The sequence below is a fragment of the Manihot esculenta genome, chromosome 10 (assembly GCF_001659605.2).
Source record: "Manihot esculenta cultivar AM560-2 chromosome 10, M.esculenta_v8, whole genome shotgun sequence".
In the NCBI taxonomy this organism is placed as follows: domain Eukaryota; kingdom Viridiplantae; phylum Streptophyta; class Magnoliopsida; order Malpighiales; family Euphorbiaceae; genus Manihot; species Manihot esculenta.
In genome coordinates this window covers 20,890,804-20,898,867 of record NC_035170.2, presented here as the reverse complement: position 1 = coordinate 20,898,867, position 8,064 = coordinate 20,890,804, and the positions used below count along the sequence as shown (strand labels likewise).

The 8,064-nt window shown below is 38.2% G+C and overlaps 1 pseudogene; it reads right to left on the bottom strand.

The window, feature by feature from the left end:
* Window positions 1-653: 653 nt before the first annotated feature.
* LOC110624219 overlaps window positions 654-8,064 on the bottom strand; it is a 28,172-nt pseudogene continuing 20,761 nt past the window's right edge.

Sequence of the window (8,064 nt, the reverse complement as noted above, 5' to 3'; positions counted from 1 at the left end):
CTGCACTTGAGTGTTTTCTTATGCTGACTGGGCGGGATCCAAAAGTGATAGAAGGTCGACTACAGGCTACTGTATATTTGTTGGAGGAAACCTAGTGTTTTGAAAAAGTAAGAAGCAAAATGTGGTATCCGGATCTAGTTCCGAGTCAGAATACAGGTTCATGACTCAATCCACTTGTGAGATTCAGTGGATAAATCATCTACTGAAAGAAGTTGGTATGAATGTTGTATCACCCGCAAAACTTTGGTGTGATAATTAGGCTGCTCTTCACATTGCTCTCAATCCAGTATACTACGAACGGACTAAACATATTGAAGTTGATTGTCATTTCATTCGTGAGAAGATTCAAGAAAATTTAATCTCCACTAGTTATATGAAGATAGGAGAGCAACTGGGTGATCTACTCACCAAAAATTTAAATGAGTCTCGAATAGAATATTTTTCTAACAAGTTGGGCATGATAAATATTTATGATCCAACTTGAGAGGAGTGTTAGAGTGTGAATAATCTATACATAATTATAGGAGATTACATAATCATAGGCTAATTGATTGATAGAGAATTTTTAGGAGTTGCCTTAACAAGGCCTTGTAATCTGCATATATACACACTTACTTCAATGGAGAAATATACTGAAATTGCCCGATTATTCCTTATCTTATTACAATATTGAACACAAAGATGCAAATACTCTCTCTTGATTTTAAAGGTTTACCTAATCGCTGCTTCTTTACTGGTTCATCTTCCTTTTCCATAGAAGGCAATTTATGCTTCAACTTGAGGGACTCTGTAGTTCCTTCGCCTTCTTCTAAGGTTTCCGGTTGTTTCTTAAGTGGAAGTCTATAGTCTTCATCATCCTCATCATCATTGTAAACAACCAGTCCACCAAACCTTGAACTATGAGCAGATAAAAATATAAATCACACCATCTATAAATATTTTTTCTTGTAATTTTTGAGGATCTACTTAAAAATACCTTACTGATGGATAGCTTGCAGATACTCCATTTGCTACCACAGGTTGAGACTAAACTTTTTTGGCATGTGATGTGGATGTCATATCTTCAACATGACTGATAAGTATAACATTCAAAAGCCATGAGAGAAGTTCCTATAAAAGTTCAGTTCAAAATATAAATAAAATATACCTTTCCCATTGAAGTATTCCTTCTCTTCTTTTCCCAGTGCACGCTCATCAATTCAAATGTGCTGCCACCATTTTATTGTTGTACAATGCTCTGGGCACTACAGTTATAATGGTCAATATTGGGAAACAGTAAAGGCAAGTACTCTCTTTTACAGAGCCAATACTAAACTATAAAAAAACAGGTATAAGGAAAGAATACCTGCTCATATTTAACTTTAAAAGGCTGAATGCAAGGCAAATGCTCAAATTTGACCAACTCATACCAGAATGAATCAACCATATACTTGATCAATAATTTCAGGTTTTCTTGCAAGAAAATAACTTTCAAATGTTAGAACATCCAAATGCATCTAAGATAGAAGTACAAACAGGCATTAATAACATAGACACCTAGCGAATATAGTCAAAAAGCTATAAATAAGCATAGTGTAGCAGATTGTAACGGTTGTCATTGCCAACAAAGGCATCTAATTAATATTAGTTTGAGAAGGTTGTGCTTGAAAAAATGAATATTAGATGCTCATCCTGTGATTGCCACATACATACGACTCCTTAAATGTTCCCCAGTTTGATTATTGAACATTTATGTAATTAATTCCAACAAGTTTTATGTTTAATATTTCTTGTTAAATGTTCCATACACTGATAGCCACCCATTCTAAATCATTAACCATTAAAGAACCTTACAGAAACTTAAAAGTATTACAATAGGAGAAGGCAAAGTACCACACTATTCAAATTTTGGAAAATAAGCCAAGAATCCCCAATACATTTCTATGTATTCCTACATTCAAGATTAGTCAAAGTGACTAACATGGGGAGAAAGAATAGTGCAAACAAATAGAACAACAGCAATAACAAGGTATTTTTCCCTTCTTTGAGTTGGGGTCAGAATTTTATCTATAAAATTATTAAGGAGAAAGTTACACCTGTATATAAAAGAAATTCATATTCACATTTGAAAAAGTAGCAGCAAGAAATACATTAAATAAGATTGCAAAACAAACCATCATAAATTTATTTTATCTTATAAGGATGATGCAGAACACAGAAGCATAACAATTAACAATTCATAAACATTTGAGAATATTTATGGCTTCAAGCTATTTTGATTTTCATCTCTCCACTAAAGCCTGAAGATTTAACACTTGATTGAGTAATGCCTTCAACTGGACATAATGCTATTACAACATCAAAAAGCACCTGTTGCTGCTGGTGTTGAATTTTGCACCCCCAGCAGGTGCTACTGCTGTAAAATTACAGTAGAAGCAGCCTGCTGCTACTGCTAGTGGTGCGAAATTGCACTAGCAAGGTAGCAGCAGCCACATGCTGCTGCTGTTGCTAGCTGCTCAAAGACCAGCAAGCACCTACTGCTACTGTGGTGCAAATTTGCACCTGAATAATGTTGAAAGTGTTGTACTGCTCTTTGCTATGTTATTGGAAGGAAATATTCTGATCTCACATTGTTAATGCTCAAGTTCTTTGCTCTTTCTGCTTCTGCAGCAACTAATTATTTATTAGATAAATTATAGTAGGATATTACTTTTCTTCCAACATATCATTTCTCTCTAGATTTGACCATTTTCTAATCACTAGAGTTCATTAACTAGTATCCTATAGTGATTAAGAGAATTTATTGACTAAAATTATACGAAGGGCATGTGCACAACATCTGAAACCTGTATGAAGTTCCTAATCAGGAATATTGCATCAGGAGTGACAGGAGCGGTTGTCGAAGCCGGTCAAAAATAACCTTCTTGGTTACCTACAATTTATAACTGCATATAGTGGTGAAGGATCGTATCCACAGAGAATTGATTACCTATTTATTTATCTTAATCAAGACCAATCAAACCAATTGAAAGCACAAGTGAAGGCAAGTAATTGCAAATAGAACAAAAGTAAAGTGCAAGGAAAGTAAAAAGGGGGGTTTTGAGATGATTTGTCTAACAACTATTGAAAGTGATTAAAACAGCAAGTAATCTAAAATAAGAGAGAAATCAATATGAGAAAAGTCTAGTTGAAGATATGGATCCACTTTGGTTGTTTGGGTTGATCATTGAAACATGGTAATCTTGATTAACTCAATAGGTTGGTTATGGGGGTGGAAGACGCTTCTCACCACCATGTCTTTCCTTATGAACAAATTGATTAGGGAACGTCCTCTAACCAATTACTAATCAACAAATTGCCAAGGAACGTCCTTGGGCCATAGGCATCAAAACAATTGCCAATTGCATGAAGAACAAGAAAGATCCAAACCCTAACTACTCAAACGCATGAGATGATGTTAGATCATGCAATTCCTTGGTTTTTACACCAAGTGTTCTTAGATCAGAATATTTCCAGCAATTACGGACTAAAAAATATCCTAATCAACAATCAATTAACTTTGCAATCAAGAATCAAGTGGCCAATTTGATCAAAACAACAAAGCAATCTTGGAATTAAGCATAATTGCATGAATATTGAATAAATCAAAAGCAAACACTTTATGTTCAGATCTCACAACCTTTTAAACAACCTTAGTTTCAACCAAACTTCAACTAGAAATAGGGTTTCAGCCACTCATGGCTGAACCAAAACAGAAAATTAAAGAAAAGAAGAAAGAAGAACCGAAATTGAGGGGAGAAGCCCCTTGGAGTGTGGCTGCCCTTGCTTGGCCGAATTTGGAGAGTTGAATTGTGCCTCTTCTTGTGTTCTTGAGGCCTTTAAATAGGTGTTGAGAGGCTGCCTATTTCCTTTTTAGTATCCATGAGTCTTTTGGAGACTTCCCAAAGTGCCCTTGGTGAGTTATGTGCCTTCTTTGTGTATGGGTGAAGGCAAAAACGTGGAGCATGCAAGTGGGGGCTCTTTAGTCTTTTAATTACTGTCCAAGATCTTCAAGATACTGCCCAAGGTGTGTCCAAGAGGCTGCCCACGTTTTTGGAGTGTGCCCATTCACTAAAGAGGAAGGTGGAGCCTTTTATGGAAACTTGAATGTGCATGGCATAAAGTGGGGAACATGTGATCTTGAGATTTGGCTTCCTTAATGAGTGGGATCTTGAAATCCAATATCTGAATATGAATCTTGGAGATTTGAATTTCAAAATAGTTTCCTTCTTTGGCTCTTCAATTATGGCAGCTTGAGATGTGGCTTCTAGAATAAGGAAAAGGCAACTTGGTGATTTGAAATTTGAATTTCAAATTGCTTTGGCTGAATGTTCTTTCCTTCTTTGCCACTTTCCTTATTTAGAACTTTCCATATTTAGCTTGACTTGATTTCAACTTAGCAGGCTTGCTCTCTTTTGCTCCAAATAAGGCAGTTTTAGGGGTATTTTCTCCAAAGTGTCCTTTTACACCATTTTCTACAAAATAATATTAAAAGCACTAAATTAAGCAGAAATCATGTAAATATTTATCAATAATATTAATATAAAATGGACTAAATTATGCTCTATCAAGGAGCCAGATAAAATCTATTCAAAATTAGAAGGATGGTTGTTATACTTTTGTAGTACAATTGAATCGACCATTATGTACCGCATATAATTGAAAGAAAATTAAAATCTGAAACCATAATCGTCCATATGTTCAAGAAATGGACTTCTCATGCATTAATCCACATATGCAGCCACTGACCTGTGCATGCACCATAACTGTAAACATAAAACCCCACACTAGAGCCCTCATCAAATGCTCTAGTTGGGTCAACATAACATACATCAAGCTTGGTTTAACATTTCTCATCATTAAAACATTTCATATAGATCATGTACAAAAAGGGATTACCACTACTGAAAGGGCCAAGCACAATACTAAACCATGAAACATTTCTCTATATTACATTACATTATACCGTTTTACATTATATGTCCACTACTAAACTATTACATAAACATAGCCTTGCCGACCTCCCCATAGCTACCTGAGCTCCTGCAAACCTGGGGGTTAGGGGAGAGAGGTGAGCTACAAAAGCCCAGTGAGCAGAACAATAAAAACAATTTAATAAACATATGCTTTCATGGAATGCATCACATCACAAACAAATCACATCACGGATGGACTGATCCAAAAATCCCTCTACTCTGTGCCCGGCCCTCGGTGGAGCTCCTCAGGACTTCTATTACATACATAAGCTCTGTGCCCAGCCCTCGGTGGGGCTCCTCAGGACTTCTGTTACATAACATAATATCTAGAGGGCTAATGGGTCGTCATGTTGTCCATCCACACCCACAATGAATAATGCAATGCGTCATATTCGTGAATTCTAATGCAAACAACCTGTTATATATCATGATGCATGAACATGCTTAAAACATTTGATCCTTTGAAATAAAAGATTAGTTTAGTTCCACTCACCTCTGGCTGACTCTGAACTAACTCTGAAGCAGCTATCTCACTACTGATCACCTCGGTTCCTCAGGTCCGATCCTACACAGGTGGACTCAAATGAGGGATCAAACATACTCTAAACATCTCCCCAAAAACCCCCTAAAACATCATAATCATGCATGGAAAAATAAGCAAAGGAAGGCTGCGCAGGGGACTTTCGGCGGCAGGTTTGGCGGCCGAAGGTCCCTCCAGAGCCGAAAGTCAAGCACTTTCGGGGGCAAGGTTCGGCGGCCGAAAGTCCTTCCTCAGCCGAAAGTCACCAACCTTCGGGGGCAGGTTCGACGGCCGAAACTCCCCTCCAAAGCTAAAAGTCCTTGCTTTCGAGGGCAGTTTAGGCGGCCAAAGGCTGCCTCCCCAGGCAGGTTCGGCAGCCGAACATGGTTTCGGCAGCCGAACCTAGGTTCTCCAGAATGGCAGAACCCGATTCCGCCTCATGCATACAGCCATCCAAAAACCTCACGCATGCATTCAACTATTCTAAACCATGTATAAACACTTATTCAAGCATATAGGGGGCATAAAACTAGCCTATACCCTAACAAACATCACATTAAGCATACATTTAACATCTAACTAACATAAACCCTCACATTTTATAACTAGCCTAAACATGCATCAAAACCCTTCAACCATTCATAAAACTTACTTAAAACATAAGAGGATATGAGGATCTACACTTACCTCTTGAAGATCGAGAGGAGATGCGATCCCAAACTTGGAGATATGGAGGAACGAGCTCCGGGGGTCTCCAAGCCTCAAAACTTTGATCTTAGCTTAAAATCTTCAAAACATGGTAAAAACTCATAAAAAAACTTGAAGGATTTGAGGAGAAAACACAAGATCATCAAGGGAGTGGCGGAGACTCACCTTGCCCGGAAATGGAGAGAGAAAACTCGCCCATTTTCGGATAGGGGGCCTTTCATAGGTGGCTGGCCAAACCACCTTCGGGGGCCAAAGGTGCCTCCGCAACTCCACCATGTTCGGCGGCCGAACATGAGGTTCGGCGGCCGAACCTGGTTTTTTCCTCCAAAGCATTTTCTTTCAAAACTCAATTTTCTTTCTTCATTAAAACCATAAAAACATATAAAACATTTTAGAAAACCTTTATTTTACCCTTCTAGAAGGCTCCGACATCCGAGAAATCCCAGATTCCAACGGAGATTCCGCCTGAAGGTAGGAATTCCGATTTGGTGAAATAAAGAATCGTTTAATAGAATTACTAAAATGCAAAGTGACCACTTTTGCTTGGTCTCTAGAAGATGTAAAAGGTGTGGACCCGACCCTTATCACCCATAAGATGTCTATTGAAGAAATAATAAAACTGATACAGCAGAAGAAAAGAAAATTTGCACCGGAGAGGCAGTAGGTGATTAAGGAGGAGGTTAATAAGTTGTTAAGTGCAGAAATAGTAAAAGAGGTCTAATATCCTACATGGCTGGCTCGCCAACATAGCACTGTTGAAGAAGGCAAACAAGAAATGGAGGATGTGCATGGATTTTACTGACTTCAATAAACCATGCCCAAAGGATCATTATCCATTCCCGTCTATTAATAGGTTAGTAGACTCTACCTCGAGCCATGTAGTGGTTTCTTTTTCTGGATGCAATTTCAGGTTATCATCAGATCATGATGGACACTGAAGATGCAGAGAAGACTGTGTTTATCCCTAATGACAAAGTCTTCTATTATAAAGTGATGTCTTTTGGGCTAAAAAACGCAGGGGCGACTTACCAAAGATTAGTGTCGGGCATCTTCAAATACATGATGGGGTCTATTGGTTAAGTGAGCCAGCATCCTGCTCAGATCCCTTCGAACCATGGCGCTTGGACTTGCTACACTATAAGGAATTGGAGTTGTACCTCTGCTAAAAGTTTAAGCTTTTGGCATGGTGGTAAGCGCTCGATCCTACAATTAGTATCAAAGCCAAAGTCATGGGTTCGAATCCTAGCAGGTGCTAGGGAGGGGATTGTTGGCCAAGTGAGACAGCATCCTGCTTAGATCCAAACTATGGCACTTGGGCTTGCTACGTTATAAAGAATTAGAGTTGCATCTCTGATAAAAGCTTAAGCTTTTGGCATGGTGGTAAGCACTCGATCCTATAGGGTCAATAGTCGAGGTGTACGTGGACGATATGATAGTAAAGAGCCGATCCTTAGAAGATCATCCAGAGGACATCCAAAAAGCTTTTGACATACTGGATAAGGCATGTATGAAACTTAGCTCTGAAAAGTGCACTTTTGGGGTAAAAGCTAGAAAATTGTTAGGGTACATAGTCTCAGAAAGAGCCATAGAGGCTAACCCAGAAAAAATTAGTGTCATCTAGAATATGGAGACACCTAAAACCATAAATGATATACAAAAATTGAATGGACAAGCCACAGCTCTCGGCCAGTTTATATCATGTTCAGCCAGGAGGTGTCTACCATTTTTTAAAGCCTTAAAAGATAAAAATAAGTTTGTTTGGAGGAATAGTGTATAGAGGCATTTGAAAATTTAAAAACTTTTTTTATCATCTCCCCCTTTGCTAAGCTTGCCCGTCAAAGG